The sequence below is a fragment of the Cyanistes caeruleus genome, chromosome 8 (assembly GCF_971803275.1).
Source record: "Cyanistes caeruleus chromosome 8, bCyaCae1.hap1.1, whole genome shotgun sequence".
NCBI classification, from domain to species: domain Eukaryota; kingdom Metazoa; phylum Chordata; class Aves; order Passeriformes; family Paridae; genus Cyanistes; species Cyanistes caeruleus.
Window position 1 is genome coordinate 7,133,451 of NC_141708.1, and position 22,618 is coordinate 7,156,068.

Sequence of the window (22,618 nt, forward strand, 5' to 3'; positions counted from 1 at the left end):
CCATACTGGAGCAGCTGCACTGCTCACCAGCAGTTACTGGGATCCTTGCCTGTATGACTTGTACTGATCTGAGGAAGATTATTAAAACATTAATTCATACCTCTTGTCTTCATCTTCCTGGCCTGACTCTCACAATGTTCATTACTAGGTAATGTGCAGTTATAACATCTTAGTTTTACAACTCTCTGAGGATACTTTGGGTCAAAAACGAGCTTGAGATTCCAGGGCACAAGAGAAATATAATTTTTATCTGAAGAAACAACATAGTGTAGAGAGAATTATGACCAGCAAAAGTCATCATAGCCAAGTACCTACTGAAAGCAATTTTACTTTAATTGCACCTGAAACTGACAATTTCTGGATACGTAGAAAAGACAGTAATTGCTTTGCAGGAATTTGCAAGAAGCCACTGAATGATGCCTTGGATACTGTATAGGATTACTGGGAAAGCCCAGCCATGCACAAAAGTTAGCTTAAAACACATAGTAACTCCTATAATCAAATTTGTTGGATAATCATTATACAGTCTCAAGGATGAGAAGATGATTGGACCATTAAATCTGTCCCTCATTTGTGAAGGGTGCCAGGACTCCTTGTTAAATGTGGCTGGTGCTGTCACAGTGCACTGGGCTCCTTGCTCTGTACTCAGGATGCATGACACAACATTCCCATCTGTGTGGGCTTGCTCTGAAAATGACCCTTGCAGAAGTGGGCAGCCAAGGCAGCTGTGAGGCTCAGACCAACTGCACGGTGACATTTTCAGCACTGTCAAGAGCTGAGCCCTAAGCTTCTCCAAAAAGCACCCTCAGTACCCAGGGACTGCTTGGAGATGCAGGCTCAGTCCAGTTTTCAGAGCTGGCCATGGCTGAACAAAGGTTCAAAACACTAAAACTGGGCTTGGAAATTTATAGCACCAAGGATGGGAGTGAGTCTTGGCATGCATATCTTTTAAAGAAGGAGCACAATCCCCTTGGGTGCAATGGGCAGGTCACAGGACTGCTTTTTATCCATATGTAAAAGGAGATGATAAACACCATAGGCCTCTAATTGAAAGTTGTCACCGGCCATATGGTGACATCTGGCTGGGGGGGTGAGATTATTCGACCAAGCAAGTGGTGCTGAGGCAAAGTCAGAGCTTGTTTCAAAGCTCATTCCTCACATTTGACAAGGGTTTGTGTTGCCAGCTTCATTGTTTCCTCTCTGTACCTTCATTTCTTTCTATTTTCATGGCTTTGTACTCAATTACTGGATGGCACAGTATCTCTAGCTTTAAAATAACAGTATATAAATGCTGTAAAATCACATTTTAGAACAGATTTCAAGTTATAATATTCCCTACACTTACCCAGAGAAAAAGCTCTATATTTTAATCCCCTTCAGTTTTGAAACACTTTCAGTCCATTAGAGCCACATAAATACAAGGCACAAAACAATAGCAGACTACAAATCAATGCATTTGCACAGCCAGCTCTAAATAAATATGATCCAGTTGCTGACTTGAAAACTGAGAACAGTCCAAAGTTTTTGGAGTGAAATGCTGGTGGTGAAACATTCAGCTGCAGGCAGGAAACCCTGACCCTCTTGTCAGCTGGTGCACTCAGTCCAAGGTGTAAGAAGGGATTTACCAACAAGGAGGACCAGTCTGATGATAAAGTAATGGAACAGTTGAAATATAACCTGTTGGGAAGTGTGTTCAGCATTACTGTGGACACTGTGCTGATAAAGTGGGTTGTTAAGTGGAATGAGACAGGTTCAGCTCAAATATTCGACAGTGATCTCTCCTGAAGCAAGCTTTAGGCCTAGCAGGAACTTTATAAATAATACACAATAAAATTACAGTCTTCAGCTTGGAAATTGGTGCTAAACATCCAGACGTAATCATGCTCACTGTAATCACACAAGATTGGTATCTCTGCAAGGGAACCTCAGAAATCCCGCAGGAAGAGACAAACCAGAAAGGATGACAATCTTTATTCATTTTGCCTTCTACATCTCATGTTTCAGCTCTGCAGCTGTTTTTGTGATAAATAGCAGAGGATGCTCCAAAGGATCTTATTTCAAGCACCTGAGGAAAAAAGACCAAACAAAACTCAAATCAACAAAACAACAACAAAACCCAGAACAAAACAAAACAGACAAACAAACAAAAACCAACCCAAGAAAAGAGAGTACTATGTTTATTTTCTAATTTCAAGCAGTGAAGTCTGTTGGATTTAAGCCTGAGTAACAATTTAAAGTTCAAGTCATTTTACACCATGCCACTACTACTCTCTTTCTTGATGTTAGGGCTTTCTGATCCTGCCACAAATGAGAAAGGGATTCCTTTCAGCAGACACAAACATGGCAAGGGATACACATGAGGAAGGGCAAAAGACAAAGCAGGTGTGAGAGGAATGGCTCCTCTGCACCTCTGCTCTTACGTGTGCAGCTCAAACTCATGCTTGCCCTGTCTGTATAGCAAATATATTCTGTCCAAAATGTAGATGTGGCCATGTTTCATACCAGTCAAAGTCTACAAGCACATACCATAGTGTAATAATTGGTGGGTTTCGATTAAATAATCTGTATATGAAATGCAGATTTTAATTTTTTTTTTTCTCTCATTCAACCTTCCCTTTCTGTGGAATTGCTCCATCACTTTTGGAATCCAAAGCCCAAAGAAAGCAATCTGAGGCATCAGGGCTCTCTGCAGTGCAGCTGACTCTACTAGACACATTTTCTGTGAAAAAAATAAAATATAAAATAAAGCAAAATAAAATACAATAAAATATTTTATGGAGTAGTTCCTCAGGGTGAAAATGTTGGACTGCTCTATGCATATTTATACATGCACCCTTACGTTTGATGGATTCTGGTCTCATTCTTTCCTACACAAATTATAAAAGTTTCCACTGGAAAAAAAAACACCTTATAAGTGACCTTAGAGATTGAGTTATTTTCAGCAAAATAAAGAAAAGCCCCTGTATCATTTTAATCTAGATGATTCTCATTTACAGTACTCATAAGAGCTCATTAGTGCTAAGGCACATATCTTTGTGTGCTTACCCAGCTGCCTTGAAAGGCAGGAAAATGCTGTTAAATCCATTTTATGGATGAGAACATAAAGATTCAAGCAGTCTAAATAGGGATTAAATTGAAGTTAGAAGCCAGCCTCTCAGATGGTGATGTACAGTATTTACTCTCCACACTGCATAGTCCCAAAGATGATTTAATTCAGTGAGCACCTTCTTCCTGGGCTCCAGAGCTCATTAAGCACTTTCACAGGCTGGAAAATCTCCCTGGAGCAGAAGGGCAGAAGGTTGGAGATGGGCTCCAACCTGAAGTGTATCATTCTCCAGGGTTAGATGGGAAAACACCTCAGCTCTGCCCAGGCTCTTGGTGGAAAACACTGCTGGGCTGGGGTGCTGAGCTCGTGCTGCCTCCATTGACTAATTCCCATTTCTGAAAAATGTGGCAAACCCAGAGATTAGGTCCCAGAGGGTTCAGATTCCTACTGTGCCCTTCAGAGGAACACAAACCACAGGGCTGCAGCCAAAGCCAGGCTGGGCCATGTTGTGTTTCTGTGCTGAAGCAATGCTGCCTGAGCTAGCTGTCTTTTCCTTGTAGCAGGTAACCCTCCATGAATTCCTCATCTGAGGGTTTCAGAATTCCCAGAAGCCCCATTGAATTTCCACTGAAATCAGGCAGAACGTGAACAAGTGTTAATCAGTGTTGTAAGTGTTGTACAAGCCACAGCAAGATTAGAGCCACTGCCTTCTTCTCCTGGGAGAAAGAATTCAGATACATTTAAAGTCGACTGGCACCTTCAGTCTTACCTTGTTTTATTTCACTTTGCATGACTACACAAAAGAGGTTTGTCTGCTGTGAATTGTGTCTCTAAAAGATTCCCAGAGTGGCTATGTCCTACAGAGGATGCAGTTAAAGTGTGCTCTAAAATGATAGTCCAAACAAAGAGCACAATTCTCTTTGGTGTTCACTGCAACTACTTTAGGAAAATTATCATAACTCATGTTATGTGACAGCATTTTGAAAAGGACAAGATAAAAGGTTAACTCATGAAAATCCATTATTAACAGCACTCAGAGTCTGACCCAGTGACAGATAGGTTCTCTCCTTTCTTCTAAGCTTTATACACCCAGTTTAGTCTTACCTTCTTGACACAGTAGAATTGATCTGACCCTGTCTAAATAATAATTTGAAAATCTTCACAAGACTATGTGTCCTTCATCAAGACAATAGCTGATGGCATCACAGGCTGAGGAAGTCCCACTCTGTTTATTGATTGGTGTACAGCTACAATTCCCCAGTTATCTTGGGTAAAACTGTTCAACAACTCAACATGCATGAAAACATTGCATTTTCTTATCATCTCTTAATGGATCTCTTAGGCTTGAGATGCACTAAAATTCTGGCTCTGTGTCTATGATCTTTGTGGAGAAATTGTCCCATTTGTAGTGAACTGTTATTCCCATGCTAGAAAATCCCCTCTGTGAAGAGGGAAGGCCACTCAGTTTAGTAGTGGAGCTCATCTTAATTTCAGCAAAGAAAAGGTGTAGCAGCATGTCCAAACCATCATCTTAACTCTACAGGAAACAATGCATTACAACTCTGGAGTTTTCAGTGTTGTGTGAGGCTGTACTTTATTTCACTATCCCTCCCCTTTTCAACATTGAAAGTTTTTAGAACAATTTCCCTTCTGTTCTTTTAATGAAACCACTCATCAGGAATAATTTGCTACAAATCCATACTTTGAACTCTCAAATTAGGAAAAAGAAAGGAATTCCAAGTAGTTTGGCACTCTCAGGAAATGAGGCGAGATGAAAGGACCACAGGCACGATAGGGAAATGCATTGTTAAAGGACCTGGGGGACAAATGAAGTCACCAGCCCAAAGAGAGGAGAACAGTCAATGAGCAAACTTCAGACTAAAGATAATTTTGGCTCAGGTTTGAGACACATTAAATGCTTCTAAATCTTCAGAGGTTAGACATTCAAAGCTAGCTGAAAGCCAGATCTCTTTCTAGGCTGCTCTTATCATTAGTCAGTTCTGAGAATCCAACCTTGTTCTGCTCTTTTCTCCTGGGCTTTGATTCTGTCACTTTAAGTCCCCATGTTCCACCTGTGAGATTGAAGCTGGATGCTATGCACACCATTTGTCAGAAAGCTGAGCAATTTTTCTGCTCAAAAAAAGCATGGATATGTACATTTTCAAATAGATTCTGGAAGTTATTCTATTCACAATACTCAAATCAAGCCTAGAAGCCCAGGATTAATGACATAAGTGCCAAAAGTTCTTTCTATTCTTTCTAATGGAAGGAACTAGACAAATAGGCATAAAATTCTACCTAATTTGCAAGAGATTAAATGTTCTCCTAAATTTTCAACTAAGAAAGAGAAAATTAATACAAAGAAAAGCAGAAACAGAAGGCAGTTAATGGGCTTATCTCTACAATTTTTGTTGGGAAGAACACATTTATCAGTATTCTTCTTGTGAAGTTACTTCCTTCCTCCCTCTGATGGTAATTTTTATAGCAGTTATGCATTTTTTTTTCCCCTGATTAAAAAAGTGCTTGCTGGCATTGGCCAATTTGTTGATCCATAGGAGTACTCTTAGTAGCTCACAGACTACTTTTCCTGCATGGAAACTGAGGTTCCATTATTCATTATCCATTCATTCTGATTCCAAGCAGCCCCAAATCTCAACCAGTTTGTCTATGGATACAAAACAAATGGATCTAAAATGATGTGACCTTCATATATCAAAACAGCTGCCATCTGGAGACAATAAATGCTCTGCTTCTACCTAGCATAAGCTTCTCCAAAAGCATGCAAATTGAAGTCAATTTGCAAAAGTCAAACTTTTGACAAGAAGTCAACTTGGGCAAAATGAGGTTCAACAGTGTTTTAGTGAGATCACTGTTAAAATGATGTTTTATGAGCCAGAAATTGAGCCACCATCCCCATTCATTCACCCTATAAAGAAGAACAAAAGGAAAATAAAAACCTATGGAAAGTCACCTCGTAAGTTTTTCTTGTTTGATTCCCCTGGTGATGATTTCTCAATGGTCTGTGTTAAATGCCCCCATTATCACAGCGTGTCACAAGTTTTATATTTCCCAGCACTGACTCCAGCTCCTCCATACTGTGAGAGGAACATTCGAATTAGCACATTCTCCCAGGGAATGCTGTGCCATGAATAACCTCAGGAGCTCACTGTGCACCCAGCTCCCTAGGAAAGCACACACACTCATTGCCATGCAGGACAGCAGTGAGAGCTGGGTGACTGCACTGCTCCCTGGCACACAGCAAGCCCAGCCTCACCAGTCCCTGCTCCCAGCTGCACATCCCATCCCATCCCAGCCCCACGGCCGACACGCCTCGCTTGTGCCACCAGGACTGTGGGGCTGAGCCCTGGCCTGGATTCCTCAAGTGAACCATCTGAAAATAATGTTAATAATAAACTCTTGTATCAACACAGCTGAGGGGTGATGAACTGCAAGAAGGAGGTGGGATTTGGCTGGGGGAAAACACGTCCTTGGCCAGCTTTGCTGTAGAAATCTGCGTCTCTCTGGTTGCTCCTCTCGGTTACAGCAGGGGTGTGAGAGAAGTGGCATTGGCAGGATATTAAGAAGCTGGTTCGTGGGGACATTAAAACATTTTACTGCTGTTACTGCTGTAAATTTAAATAGTATACCCTTTTCTGCTGCATTTTCTTACAGTACCTTTGAGGATGACAAGAGTGCAATGCCAGATCAGCCTGTGATCCCTGTGCCTTGTAAACACTGGCCAGCAAGACTTTCCTAAAGAAACTCCTTACCCAAAGCTCCAGTTGCAAGTGAACCTGCTTTCTTTCCATCTTCAGTGGTCTGAAAGTGGTTTAAGATTATCACAAATTCCTGCTCTACACTAATAGGCTCATAGCTACTTTGATGCTTAAAAATCAAAGTTTTTAATGGCTAAAGAAGGATACAAATAAGAAAAACAATCAGTAACAGAGAGCAGATATACTGTGCAGATTTTGAAGCTCAGGTATGGTCTTATATATTTGTACTCCTGTCATTATTCTTTTGGAGACATAGGTGTGGGTGTGTTTGCATCCACACCCAACACCAAGGCTTAAAGAGCTGACAAATAGACTAGAAAAAGGAAAGGAAATACATTTACCCTTGTTTTACAGATAGAGATCTAAGACAGAGAGAAATGAGGGACCTACCTCAGGTCATACAGGGAGTCAATAGCAGAAATTGAAAAAAGGTTGTCTGAATCCTGCCCAGCACACTAATACCTTGACCTTTATACCAAGGCATTCCACTTCCAAAGGAAAGAGCTGTATAGATGGCTGAGGGAAAGCAGTGCACGGACAATTAATTACATTTTACCTGCCATTTCTTTCCTTCCCCCAGTTACCTCCTGGCCCTACAGCCTGAATCATGAATTCTTTAAGAATTTTGTTCATTCAGGGAATCTATACATAGGTGATAAATAGAAGCTGGAGGAAAAATACAGAGATGATAGAGTAGGTGGAGGAGGTTTTCTGTGCTACTAATGTATTTCAATATACTTCTCCTTGAGCTCTCTGCAGCTACTCTGAAGAAAGAGAGAAAAAGCCTGAATACTTGGCTTTTTACTCTAGGTGACAACTACAGACAGTAGGTTTGAGAGAGTATTTCAGCTCTTTAAAGAATAACTGATAAAGAGTTTTGTTGAAAATAACAGGAGAAGAGAGATCCTCTGCTTTATTTCTTGCCATGAGAACTTCTGGGCATTCCCTGTAGGTTCAAAAGATTCCAGGTGACATTGGGAGTGGCAACTGCAATGGTTGAGGGGGCCAGTGAGGATTTTTTTTTTAAAGCACGGATGGTATTTAAGAGCATAAGTCCCACTGACAGGTATTACATTCCTTAGCTTTGCCTGAAATGCCACACCACAAATAATACCTGGAACAGCAGATTTTCTGTATTATCCTTCATAACTGCAGGTGATGTTGGATTAGATTTAATTTTTTTTATTACACTAAGAGTCTTTTTACTTCTGCTGGGAATGAAGTTCTACTCAGTCAGCTCTTCAGAGTCCTGGCCTCATGTTTCGGAGGGCTCTTGGGCTCTAAAACAAGTTGATGTGATTTGAACTGTTCTGTCACAAGAAACTCACACTTCCAGACATCTTCCATATTTTCTCTCCCTGATGTTACCATCCCTCTAATGTCTCCTCCAAAGACATTGAACTGAATAACAACATATGTCACCATCAGTACTCAGTGTGCTGAATTTTGTTGTGTGCTGCTTTTTGATTTACAACTTTGTGTAAATAAATTCAGCGCAGGTTTTAGCCTGCACAGCCTCTTTGTGTGCTCTCAGTTGTGTGGATGGAAAGCAGGAGATATACAAAAGCAATCACCAGTGCCACTGGCTTGAATAGCTTGTTAGAAAGTTTACATCTGGCACAAAGGCACACGTGCAAACTGTACTCTGTACTCCTCGTATAAAGCACATTTGGGAACAGAGAATGATTGAAACAGAAGAATGAGTGCTTAGTCAGTGTCCTGCCCTTCCCACAGGGAGCCACGTCTCCTTCCTGCCAGCAGTCATCTGTACGCTGGAGAAAGCTTTGAACAGCTACAACTCAGACACTGATCCTGCTAATCCTGCTAATCCCATGGCCTGGTGTGCTCCACCAGCCTGTGAAAGACAGACTCGACTTCCCCAACTAGAGGCACTCCACACTTCAGGAGGGTGGCTCACACATCTCCTCAGGCCCAGCCAGAGGGGGAGCAGCAAACACAGCAGCCAAAGGACCTGCACAGCCACTGTGCCAAGCAAAAAACAAGCTCCTCAGAGACCCATGAACGGTGGTCTGGTTTGTATCCACTCACCAAAAGTCACTGTTTGGTCTCTGTACATCAGGTCTGGCCTTCACTTAATCCCATCAGCCTCAGCAACAGGTTTTATGCACAGTCAAAGGGAATCAGGTACAGCAGCTACAGTAATGGAGTGAGAAAAACATTTTCATTTCCCTTTTGACCCACAATCAGCGCTGCCAAGCACAAGTATGTATTGCCTTAGCCCACAAATACTGCGAGCTTTCAATTAGAGATGGCAAAATCCATGTGGGAATAGTAACTGAAGGAATCCTCTAATCCTACAGAAACTTGTAGGTAGCTAAAAAAAGTGGAAAGATGCTGTGTGTGGATGCACATGTGTATGTCTGAGGAAAGGCACCCTTTGTACCAATAAACTTTAAAATATGATTTACACTGTGCAGGCAGCAGCCTCAGACATCAAAGCTTCAGACTTAGTGCGTTGTCAAAAAACCATGAAGCTTTAAGGCTCGACCAAGCATCAACCCCAAGCTGAGGCAGAAGCTTTTACTCTTGAGACCGCTGACTGAACGGATTAGATTTGAAAAAATAAAAAAAAAATCACAAACCCCACAGCTCTCTAAAACTGCTGGTAGAAAAATAAATTACTAAATATATGTTTGCTCAAGTATGTCTTTATTTATCCTGCTGTATTCCACATGTAATGCTTAAACTCCCTGCATTTTAAATGGAGGCTAAAACCAGCTGTAAATGCACTAGCCAATGAACTAGTGATAACAAATGCATCCAGCAGAGACAGAGGTTTGCTTTTAATCAGAGAATTGAAAAGAAGACCAAGGTAATACTGTATTAGGCATTTTGTCTCGTGCTGCAGAGTGGGTTGGCCTAGAGCCACGCATCAAGGTACAGCTCACTCTTTGTGCATGCACTTTGACAGAGCCAAGGGTTATTGTGCCAGATGTGTGACCAGGAATGGATCCAACAGCTGGACAGAGAGAGAAGGTGTTCTGCTGCCAGTGCTGTGGTACATCCTGGTGACTCAAGGGCTGCAGACTGCCTTGGACTTTCTCTCCAGAGAGCAGAGCTGTGCCTAAAACTACTGTGGTGCCAAAAGATGGGATCTCCTTGTGCTGGAAAAACTCATTCAGCAAGGAGCATATAGATCTAAACAGGGAAAAAACCCTGGAAGTTTTCTAATTTCTCTTTAATATATCAATAATACATAATGACAGAACTCCTAAACAGTTATTTGAGGCCTCCCCCCTAATTTCAGTGTGAGTCCATACCTGAGTGGCTGACAGAAGCTGTACCAGATACCCACTCATGCCTTTCACATGGACTGTGAGAGAGGGGAAATTACTACAAAGCCCCCTAGTGGGATTAAGGTCATATATTCCCCTTAAAGCCTTGTGGTTTCATCCTTAGATTTTGCCATGCTTTAGTTGCCAACACAACTAAACAGTTCAGCTTTTTGAAGTTGTGGCAGCCTCTGCTCCTACTGCTTCTGTTGAAAAAGGCATGAAGTCAGTAATTTGGATTCCATACTCTTGTGTGAGAAGGCGACTGAACTGCTAATGGGGGGACACCGCCTCGCTTTCCACAGTGCACTCAGATTTACAAATAGCCTGCACCAGCTGGTGGGCTGCAGCTGAAATGATAGCTGGCATTAACACTGCTTGCACAGCTTATCTATGGGTCTACTTTGAGAGGATTTCATTATTTGGACTAGCATCAGGCTCTTAGTGTTCTGCACAGAAAAGGATTTCTTTCTCTCCATCAAGATTTCACAGGCTGATTTCAAGTTAAGGGATGCTGGTTACTGTTCCCCCACAGTTTCATTCCCCTCTCCGTGTGTTCACAGACACAAACCTCTCCCTGTGTATCTTTGTGGCAAATTTGCACACTTCAGAGCTCCTCACCTCCAGCCTGCCTAGGGCAAATTGGCAAAAAGAATAAAAGGCAAACAACAGCAACGAAAGTTGTTTTGCTACGATACAAAAGAAAAGTGAATCTCTTCCTGTTGGTAGCTAAGCCCTGCTGCTGCTGAGCAAGATGGAAGGGAAAACAAAGAGAAAGATGAAGGATAGAATGAGGGATCCCAGGTAGGAGGCTGAGGGTCTGCAGAACGCCCTCTCCTCTGCCACTTGTAAACACTAAAACCATTTAAGGAGCAGTGCATTGTAATTTCTGTAACAGGGCAGCAAACCAAGTTTAGTGACACGGAACAAGTTGTCAATAGCCCACAGGACTTTAATTGGGTGAGAACATAACTCAGGAGGGAGGGAGGCTGAATTCTTTACATTAGCAAAAGATGTTATAGGCATGGGAGCTTTTGAGGAGGAAAAAACTTTTATTCCTTTTGTCTCTTTTATCATAAAAATCCACTAAACCACAAACTGCTCAGCTTTGCAATGAGAGTGCCTTTTGTGTCATTTATATTACCCTACTGTGTTCTTATTATTAAAAGTCTTATGCTTAAGAACAGCACTTGGAAAAACATGGTCTTAAGAGCTTGAAAACACTCCCTGCAATGCTTTCTTCCTTTACTCCCACCTCAGAATCCCAACCAACAAGTGAATTTTGTATTCAGGCTCCCCCCTCCACCCACCCAGTCACTTTTGTGAAATATTAATTCCTTCTCAGGTTCCAAAAAAAAAAAAAAAAAAAAAAGAAACCAAACAGACCAAAACCAAAAAAGTCAACCTACTGAAAACAGCTTGAGACACTTTAATCCCTCCAGGAATTGCTGTCCAAGACCCTTTGGGTGTCTGAAGAGCAGGAAAGTTACAGGGTGAGAGGTAGGAAAAGCTATTGCCCTTTATTATAAACGAATGATGAAGCTGAAAGACAGTCAAGGAAATCCTGTCAGGACATGCAGATCCACCTCAGTACACTGAAGTCTCTGGGAGGAGTGGGGACTATGGCAATCCTGACTCTTGTAGAGGAGGAGTTGCCTGAGCCTGTGTGCTGTTTGAGTTCACAGATTCCATGCACCTGAGCAGTGTAAATTACCACAAGCTCTAGACTAGAGCAGACATCAGAGCACTATCCTGCTACAAGCAATAATCAGCATCTCTTCTCTGCTTTTATATTTTTTTCTCATGCTAATTTAAATTATTGTCATCAGTGAAAAGTGCTGGACTATCTGAGCATCATGGGATAGCCCAGATCTGGGAGATCTACCCTAGCCCAAGAAACAGAGGGGGATGAAGAGCCAGAACTGGCAAGTGATGATCTCTACCCATTTAAAGATAAAAGTAATAACAGATTTCCAAGAGATTTCCAATAGCATCCTACAAAGTACTCCTAAACAGAACTGCTTCATTCAGTAAAACAGGGCAGTTCTCTGCTATTTCAGTTTGTGGAGTTTTGGTGCATGAAAGCTCCAGAGCTTTTGGAGGCAGCTGAAGCTGAGGCTCTGGTCCAGTCACGGACCAGACATGGCCATCACTGAGGAGGATGTGATGGTTTGCACCAACAAGGCCTATGGAGAACTTCTAACAACATTCTTGGTGGGAATTCCAACCTAGAACACAGAAAACATCCAAAGCAAAGCCCTCAAGCAGTGTACTGTGTAGAGCTCTTGGCTCACCCGACCCTGAATCTGATAAATCCTCTGACTAAGCTGCCCTAAGGATGCCAAATTATCACCGTACCTGAGGCCACAGCAACTCCCCTGTGGCAGAAAGGAAGCCTGAAAAAGAGGCTCTATAGAGAACTATGTATTCTCCATGGGTTTTTTAGACTACAGATGGGGAAGTCAGATGCCTTCTGTGCCTCGAGATACTGAGGAACAGTGGGTCTTGCCATGGTCTCCTCAGAGGTCTGACAAAATTTCTAATCTGCCAGAAATGAATGCAAGCATATGAAAGTAAGAAGAGCTAACACAGATGCAATGAAAAAAGAATGGGCAAAGGATCAATGTCTTGGGGATCTCTCTTCTGATACTGTCCATCTCTCACTGAGAGTTTCATAACAAATGATTTTTAATTTCCCAGATGTACATTCATTTCCCCTGGGAGCATCTTTTCAGAGGCTCAGATAATACCAAGCTCCTGTGTATCTCTGGGTAATATTTTGCCCTTTTTAGAAAGGACTTTGGACATGCAGATCTGAAGTCAAAATTGCATGCAACTGATCAATGTTCATGGTCAAACATAATCAAATAAGACATTTCTCCTCTGATTAATTTCAAGTGCATTGTCAAAGGTGGTACAGATAATGTCAAATTCACATTGCAAGTCGAAGGAGGCAGCACAATGTCTCCATACTTTTCAGCTGTCTGGTTTGATGGGAGGGTAAGGATTGCCCCACTCTTGGCAGGGAGGAGCACATCTCACAAACCCAGAAAAAAAGGAGGTGGTTTTCCTCATGGTTCACCAATAGGGGACAGCCTTTTGCATATTTGTCAGATTAACATATTCTAGGATGGCATTTCCCAGGGGGAATAAAGTGTCTCAAGATGTTTTTCAAGCTCCTGTGCACTGTCTGAACAGATAGTTATGAAATTGCATTGCTAATGCTTGCAGTGGAGAGGCTTCCTATTCTCTGCTACAATGAAAACATTCAAGACATTGCTCCACGTACTCGCTGTCTCTAAAGGTAGAGAACAGCTTGCCGTGTCCTAAGTAGAATGCCACACAGTTAAATGATGGGGCAGCAACCAGAGAATATTTCATGTGAAGGAGGAGCCAAATTTCATTGTGAAAGCACATGCCAGCTCACCTCAGCCGAACTGGTTATGGCTCACTTTCCTTACAGCACATCAGCAATGTATCTGCTCTGTCTCTTCCAGAAATTTTCAAATCACCATCTCTGTCCCCCCTCTCGGCTCATCTTCCCTGTTTCCTTCCTCCCTCTCTCCCTCAAATGCTGCTTCCCAGCCTTTTGCCAAGTATTGTAGTTCTGTACCAAGAAAAACAGTAACATTTTAGTCTCTCCAAAACCATCCCCTCTCCCCCTGCTGCTTTCCCCTTTCCCTCCATCCTATCGGTATTTACAAAGGGGTTGGGGTAAAGACTCTAAGGTGGTGATATTAAAATGTGTATACTTGGGCAGATAGGCTTCACACCTTTAATCTGTCCCAAACTCAGAAGCAAATAGGGTGATAAAGATATCCTTACCAGACCAAGGTACTCACAGGACAATTTCTCCTCCCCCATTCCTCCAGTAGTGTAGATCTGCCCAAATTTCCTGTTTGCCATTCCTTGGTAACATGGCTCTTTCATTACAGCCATCAGTTTCTATTTCTAAGTCAGTTTGTTCTGTTTACAGGCTCTCCATGAATATAAAGGGACAAGGCTTAGTGCTTTAGTTTAGTACATATTTTTATGAAACCTGTATGTCAGTAACAGTTGTGCTTTGACTGATTAGACAATGTCTAAATAAAATGATTAAATATGAATAACACAGGATATTTATTCAGACTTAATCTCCCTCTCTCAATCCTCAAGACATTATCTGTTGAGAGTTTCTAATGCAGAAAATGTTGCTCCTATCATCCAGATAGCAATATGAGCTATCCCATGTAAAATTTGATGGATATACTTCCTCCCAGTGAGGTGGGAGGTGGGCAGAAGTCAGGGTTTCCAAAGAGCAGGATTGAAACCCCATGCATCAGAGTTGTCAGCTAACTGCATATCAGATTTACTAACAAGCCTTGCCAGGGCAGGGATTTCTGATTTATCACTGTCTCACACTGGAAGGAATGCTTAAAATACATGACTATTTTAGGTAAGACCTGCAAATTAGTCTCCATCTTCTTGCATCTCTCAGATCTTTACAGTGAAAACACCTGCAGTGTCTGAGGGTGACAAAAACTGCCTGCTTCAGATCTGCAAATAGCAAATAGTAACATCCCATTCCATTAGTTTAAACCTACCTTAATTTCATAATAAAAAATGGTCTCTGTTTTGGACAATAAATATCCACATCCATAGGCGCCCATCGCACTTTTCAATGTAGTTCAGCACTCACCATTCTGTTTCTCAGGCAAAAATGTTTACAGATCTCTTTGCCTAAAGGCTCCTTACAGCAGGGTGGGAGCTGTTACCCAGAAAGCTCCTGGCCAGAGGTTTTGTCCCATCTGTAAAAAGCTGATTTCACAGCTCCTCACTGACGCTCCTTCCTCAGAAACTTGGGGCTGGCTGATGTGCATTTAGGGTTCTGCAGACACTTGCTTCCTTCCAGCCCCCAGACACATCCATCAGGATATGCACTGGTAGAAACACAGGAAAGATGGTCCCAAAACACCCAAAATGCCTTTAAGTTATGTTCAAATTCTTTCCCTGGGGTATTAGCTGAGATTCAAGCTCTAAGTGCAGCACAAGTCTCCTGTTCCTTCTCATCGTGTTTCAGCAGCAGATCTTGGTGTTTGATCTCTTGTTGAGTGATTGAAGACAGAAACAGTGTGGTCACCCTCATGTTATTTAATGCTGTTTTTCCTCAGTTAAGCAATTAGCACAGTCGCTGAGCTGTTTTACAGCAGGTGTTACCACTCTGAATTGTTCTACAGCTGCGCAGCATCAAAGAGTCACAAAGGGAGCCCAGTGTGAAGATCTGCCACATGTTCCTTTAACTTGGAGTTGCTTGATATTACTAGTTCTGACTGTGGTCATTAACTCTCTAAGGTTTTTTTTATTTCTTGCAACATATCTGAGAGCTTTGTTCCAGACCAGCAAGCCATGACAGTGAGCCAGGGAAGATGAGACTGATGGAATATAGCCAAGGCTGTGGCACTGTCCTGCAGAAATATTTTAGCCAAGAAAGGAAAGATCTCTGGCTGCTTCAGTTAACATTATCACTAGTGTACTTAAGAGCCCCTAAGGATGTGTTGTTGTTTTCAAAAGGCTGAATATGACTACAGAGCTAGGGAGCCTTAAGAGTTATAGTATATCCTAAGGAGGCATTAACAGAATTGGCCCAATAAGGAGAAAACAAGTCAAAACTGAAACTGTCAGCTGAGAAAAATAATAAAAGCCTCTTCCTTCCTCCAAAAAAATATTATAGCCATAGTTGTTCCCATGTTCCTCAAGTTTAAAATTTCCCCCTGTAATAAAGGTTTTTGCATCAACAGCTCTATCTCAAATTGGTGTAAACTTTCAAAGCCACCAGTGGTAGATATGACATCCGAAAAGCTTTGGCAAAGGGCATTCCAGAGCTTTATGAGCAGGTGTTGCTACTTGTCTCCCAGAACAAGGACTCCAAAACATAGCACACTCCACACAGTCTGTGGTGAGAGACAGGGAGGAACAGAAGGCAATGCTGAAGGGAGAGGGGAAGGAGAGGAAAATGGTGTCTCCATTTACAAAAGGACCAGCAAAGTGGGAGAGGGGTGGTTTGACAGCACCAACACAGGGAGGATAAAGAAAACACACTAAAGCTGCATAAGAGAATATGCAGAAGATAGTGTATGAGTACAGCCATGAGCTACTGCTTTAATTGTTTTGTCAACATGAAAATGAATACATATTTTACCCACTTAAGTGGCACTATTAAGACTTCACAGAATTCAGGGCTTCCTCAATTAACCCCATCAGGTAGTATGCATTCCAACAGCAGCTTCAAAGGTATGGATTTCCACTCTATTAAACTCTATTAAGCTTGTACAGATCATAAAACTGTAAACCTGACAACCTGATGATAGTTCATTTTATTTTTCTCCTTCCCCTCAGCCGCTATTCCTTTGCTCCTGTGTTTTGCCACTTGACATGACAGGCTTTGTTCTCTTACTTCAAGGCCTGACTTTTTAGAGACATTCTATTGTCCTGAACATCTTGATAAGATTGGGAAGCCCAAAGTTTTTGGCTGGCACTCAGAGTCAGAAAGTGTCTCCTTGCAGTCTGTCCTCTCATGCAGCTTGTGAGGCATCTTTCATCAAGAAATAATTTCTTTTAACCTGAACAGTAATGAGCACAAAAAAAGGGTTGAGGGTTTTCTGGGGGTGGTGTAAAATTCTCCCAGCAGTAAGGCAGAGTGTAAATTAGAAACTGTAGGGATAAATAGTCTTTAGGAAGGTTGACTCTTGTTCCTGTTGCATACCACCTATTTCTCCCACAGAACACTCTAGAAGTGAGACTCGTGACTTCCTTGAGGATAACTTGTCAAAGAGGATATGGATATGGATTCTATCATTTTTCCTCACTATAAGGACAGATGTTTGCTTTGACTGGCAGATCTAAAGAATGAATTATTTTTCTCTCTGCTGAGATAGATATACTCCCTAGATAAATCTGAGGATGATCAACAGATATCTTCTTCAGAAGACTGACACAAAACTTGAGAAATGATGAACATGTCCCCTGGCAGAAACATCCTCTCTACACAGCAGTGATATAGAACTGGAAAAAAATGATCTATGCTCCTTTCCCATTCCATCATTTTATTCTGTGCTCTACACCTCTATCAAGGCAATCATAGGATGAAGGCTTGAGACAAAGTAAAAATATGGTATATTGCCAAATAGTTTTTAATTGTATTTTTGGCTTCTCCATTGTCCATTATTCCTGAGGAAGAACTTTGTTCTCTGGCAACTGGATGTTGAGCGTTAGTTCCATGCTGTACAGGGAAATAAGACTTATTTGCAACATCTTCTTAACTCCACAGATTCAGAGCAGCTCGGAGAACAATGTTTCTTACATTGTAGAAACGCCAGAGGAAGACAAAAAATGGGCCAAATCCTGCTGTGCTCTTGTGAGCCAGGAGAGCTTGCCAGAGCTCCACAGCCTGCCCAGGTTCTGCTCCTGAAGAGAAGAAATCAGCTGTGATAGGAACTAACCCAGGGGCTCCTCCATGGTCACCACCCTCCACTGAAGAGGAGATGGCCAAAAATAACTTAGGAAATGTCATTTCAGCCATTCAAACTCCAGCACCTCCTTCCTAAATAGGACAGAACTTTCCCCTCCCATCACTCCAGGAAGGAAGGAGAGGAAGGAAGGAAAGAATGAAACACAAGAAAAACAAAACCAAGACATAGCCAAGACTCCACCATATCCCCTTAAGGCTGTGAGAGTGGACAAAATTATAAACCCTGAAAATGAGGAAGGAGGAAGAGAGGAAAACCCAGTCAGATAGTGGTCTGATAATGGGCTGATAATTCTCCTACTCTAAAAAATGTGTACCATCTTGTTATTCAGTTCCCATTTCCACTTTTCTCCAGACTTTTAATGACTTGCCAGATGGATCCACTGTGCAAGTGACTATATCAGCAGCTTGAATTCCTTTGAAATGTCATTTGAATATTTTTAAATATTGACTTAATTTCTTGTCTGCATTGTGCTAGCCACACTTCTATCCTAAATGGCCATGGAAAGGCTGCCTAGCATTTAGACACAGAACCCTCTTTAAACTGGATACTGGACACTGTTTAACTACTTCTTGTGTTCCTCTGCTGCTTGAAGCAGGAGCCTTCTTGGGGTTTCAATAGTTTTAAAATGAGCCTGTAATTGTGACAAATGACAGATGGGGCATGGGATGCAGCACTTACACTGTCTGGATATAGCTGTGATCAAGCACTGTTTAGCACCAAAACATTCCAGCTGTTGAAATCCTCCATCCCAAATGTTAAACCCAATGAATGACTCACCAGGGGAGCCCTCAGTTCAATTATTCAGGATATCCTCCACAGAATAGCTGCCTCCTCCTCCTCCTCCTCTTGAGCCAGCAGGGATCTCTGCAGGGCCACATCCACCACAGCAGCTCCCAAGAGGAGCTGGAGCATTGTCCTGGCCAGTTCTGGTGCTGCCTGACAGGCATTCCTACCGGGAAAATTTCAGCATCTGAAGTGCCCTCAAGGACCTGCTTATCTTCAGCCCTTTTAACTTGGTGGCCAATGAGAGGGAAATCAGGCACTCAAGAGACACATGAAAAGATGAGGAGGATGCTTTGGACTACTTGGATGAGGAGAGTTATTGAGAGGAATCAGACACACAAGGCTTTTGAAGAAATTTGTTCTCTGACAGGGTGTGTAAACCCTGAATTCATTGTGGCCTAAGAGATTAAATTAGATCACCCAGCTCGAAGATTTGAGGTCATGGTGTTATTGTAGTTTATGTGACTTTCCCTGCATTTCATACCCTTGAAATTTTATGAGGAGAAATCTTGGGTATTGCCTCATACAAAGCTGCATTGTGGAGAAGGGATAGAATCATAGAATTACAGAATCAATCACTGTGGTTGGAAAAGACCTCCAAGATCATGGAGTCCAACCTTTGGCTGAACACCACCATACCGACAAAATTGTAGCACTAAGTGCCATGTCTAGTTATTTCTTGAAAATATCCATGGATGCTGACAGCACCACCTACATGGGCAGCCCATTCCAATGCTTAACCCCACTTTCAGTGAAGAAATTCTTCCTGATGTCCCAGCTGAACCTTCCCTGGTGCAGACTGTGTCCTCTCATCCTGCCACTGGTTGTCTGGCAGAAGAGACCAACCCCCACATTTCTACAACCTCCTTTTGGGGAGGTGTCATAGAGAGGGACCAGTTCACCCCTGAGCATCCTTTATCCATCATGAACACTTCCAGCTCCCTCAGCCACCTCTCATATGACTGACTCTTTAGATCCTTCCCCAGTTTTGTTGCCTTTCCCTGGACTTGCTCCAGCACCTGAATGTCCTTCCTGAACTGAGGGGCCAGAACTGGACACAGGATTCCAGGTGCAGCCTCAGCAGTGCTGAGCACAGGGGAAGAATCACTCCCCTGCTCCTGCTGGCCACACTATCCCTGATACAGGCCAGGAGCCATTGGTCTCTTTGGCCACCTGACCTCATGCTCAGCTGCTGTTGACCAGCACCTCCAAGACCTTTTCTGCTGGGGCCACTTTCCAGCCACTGAAAAAGTGATGCAGCAACTCCACAGCAAGCTGCACACTTGCAATAGCCTCACTGAAGCGCTGCAGTACCACCAAAACTCTGACTTAACAACCTCTCTCTTGTGTTTTATTTGGTCATCATTTCCACTCACTTTGCTCTATTTCAATTAATATTGTAAATAGTTCTGAACATAAAATGTCTTTATTTGCTTCTAACACTCACTGGGTGCCCAGCACTAATGATCATCACAGCCATTAATGACTCAGAGGATTTTGAATTCTGGCTGTACTTAAAAGAACTCAAAACTCAAAAGAACTTCCCAAAGCATGGAAATTGATAGTTGGGACTTTCAAAATTTTAATTAGCATCTACCCCACTGCTAACCCCTAACTTCCCATCTTTGTCCATTCCCCCTTACTTTTTAAGGTGTGTTTATTCTCTCCAATCAGTCACTTTGCTCTGGTTGTGTTGGAAGGCTGCAGCAATACACCAAGGATATATTCCACACAGAAAAACCACTGCACTTGTACCAATTATTTGCGCACCACAGAGCTTCCCTTTTATAATTGACTTCATACATTCATGTCTTCAATGCTAAGTGTGTAGCTTCATCACTGCACTAAGCTTTGTTCTGCTCAGAAAGCAAGTGCAATAATTTCCTGATCTGGGCCTGAGAGGTTTATTTGTGCAGACATAAAAGTCCTAAAGCTAATGACATTTGTGTAACCGGGGGCCCGTGCAGAGGGAGCTGCTGGAGCCCTGCACGGTGGCTGGGGCACGAGCTCCTCTCTGCCTCACTCGCTGTTTGCACAGCTTCCCAAGCCAGCATTTTGATTCCAATTCTCCCTCCTTCATGACTAGAAAGCCTCAGGAATCACCCCACCATCTCCCTCTCTTTCTGTTCTGTAGAGAGTCTGGCAGGGAAGGGAATCTTGCTGAGCCCACTACTTCACTGATAGTGAATGTGGAGTATATAGCACCTATTTTTCTTTGTTCTGCATCTGCCCATAAAGAAAATTAAAGTTGGCAGAACTCTACTACAAGATTTAAAGTAAGTGACTGGTAAAATAAACCTGTTTGTAATGGAAATATGAGATTTAAAGTACATCACTGATAGATAAAATAAGACTGTTTGTAATGGAGATAAAAGCTATTTATATTGCTGTGGTACAGGCTAAACATATTTTTTTCAGTCAACAATAAACTCACCAAGAAATGCATTTTCTCTTGTCCAGAAGCTATCCCTGAATTCAGGTCAAATTTCCTGATGGTTCCATCTGAGGAAAAAAAACAACCTTGAGCCAGGACTCTCAAAAGAGCTGTAGATGGTTTTGTTACCTTTGACCCAACAGTTTCATGCAGACCCACTTAATTAATTTTTACTGAGGTCCACTTCCTCTATGCAGAAAGCATGGAACTAAATAAATGATTGCATTTTGTAAATTTTTATGATTTCTCACATCATTTGATTCAATATTTCAATTTTGATTTCTTCTGCCTGAAACAGCCTTACATTGCATTCATCTGACTTATTACTTCAATTTATACTGGGCTAGATGAATTACAGAGATGCTTTTAATAGCAGTTTTCACACTTCCAGTGTCTAAATTTTGGAACTATTCCAAATAATTAGCCTTACCTTTGAATTTTCTAATCTTACTGCTAGCTGGAAGCTTAAAAAACACAAACCATATAAAATCTGAAAAAGGTTTTTAAAACCAATCTTGTCAGAAGGAACATCATATTCTAGAGGGAGTACCAGGACAAGCTGCAGGGTTATGACTTCTCAGTTTCTCTGAGTAATCTGGGATTCTTCTCACCTGTTCTCCAGTTCCATAACCAGCTGTTGCAAAGATAACAGCTGAAGAAGAGGTTGAAATACTACTTACAAAAAAATCTGCCAACAACATCCACTCACCTGACCAAAGTCATATCAAGCTCTGATATTCTCTCTTCAGTGAATTTTTCCAAAGTCTGTTTACTTGAAACATTTCTCCCAGCTTTTATTAAATGCCTGAAAAAGGGAGAGGCTGAGAACTGAGGCAGGGAGATCTCAGGAATGCCTAACTTTGGCTTGGCAGGTTTAAATAATATTAAGTAAGGACATTTCTGGAGAGCCCAAGTGGTCATCTGAGATCTGTGGCTGGGCTGAACAGCAGCCACACAACTAAACCCTTGGAGTCCATTAGCCTGAAGCTGTGAATGAAGAATGCACTCAGCAAAACACTGAGCTCAGTAAAATGGGAGAGAAAAGTCCCTTTTTCCTCTGAAGGGGAACGGGCAGGTTGTAGGAGTTCACCCAGGATATTGTATTGCCTGTGGTTTTGAGATGGGAGCCCCCCCCTTTTTTTTTTTTAAGACCAGTGTGCAATAGTTGAAATTGAGCTGGCAGAATCTGCCTGGGGAGCAAACTCACCTTTTATTAAAACAAAAGAAAACTTGCCAGAACTGCTAGGCTCAACACAGCTTGATTAAAGACATTGGGGAATTTACCAATCAAGGAAAAGGCAGAGCATGGAAAAAATAAGTTCTAGATCAGTTAAAAGTAGCTAGAGAAAACCCTGAGGCTCTGCAGCTGGTCATTACTGATGCAAGAGATAGACTGCCTCGTGGAGAAGGGATGTAATGGGGGGAGAGGAACACATTAATCTGCAGAGCTCAGCATCAGGGCTGACTAATCACACGCAGCCCTGGCAGCTGCAGAGAGCAGACCCCCTTCTTAGAGCAGGGTCTTTGCTACAGATCCCTGTCTGCCATGGGAGCACGTGTTACCCTGCCTTAAGCAATGCAGCTCGCTCCCACCCTGCCCTGCCAAAGGAGATTGGTGTGGAAAACAACTCCAAAATGTGCTGGCACTGACTGCAGGTGCTTCTGCGAGCTGCGCTGAGGGAAGCAGCGCCTCATCCTTCGGCAGCAGGTTATCGCCAGCCCTGCTGGAAATCATCATCACTGGAGAGGCTTCAGCTAAAAAACCTTCTAAAGGCCCT

General features: G+C 42.3%; 1 long non-coding RNA gene across 1 annotated transcript; it reads right to left on the reverse strand.

Annotated features, from left to right (window-relative positions):
* Positions 1-99: 99 nt before the first annotated feature.
* LOC111930993 (uncharacterized) lies at positions 100-22,582 on the reverse strand. Its single transcript, XR_002865381.2, has 6 exons — positions 22,048-22,582; positions 21,550-21,645; positions 20,841-20,908; positions 18,401-18,572; positions 14,794-17,558; positions 100-2,065 (listed from the first exon to the last, which is right to left on the reverse strand). It is a non-coding gene; the product is annotated as an uncharacterized LOC111930993 (long non-coding RNA).
* Positions 22,583-22,618: the final 36 nt, after the last annotated feature.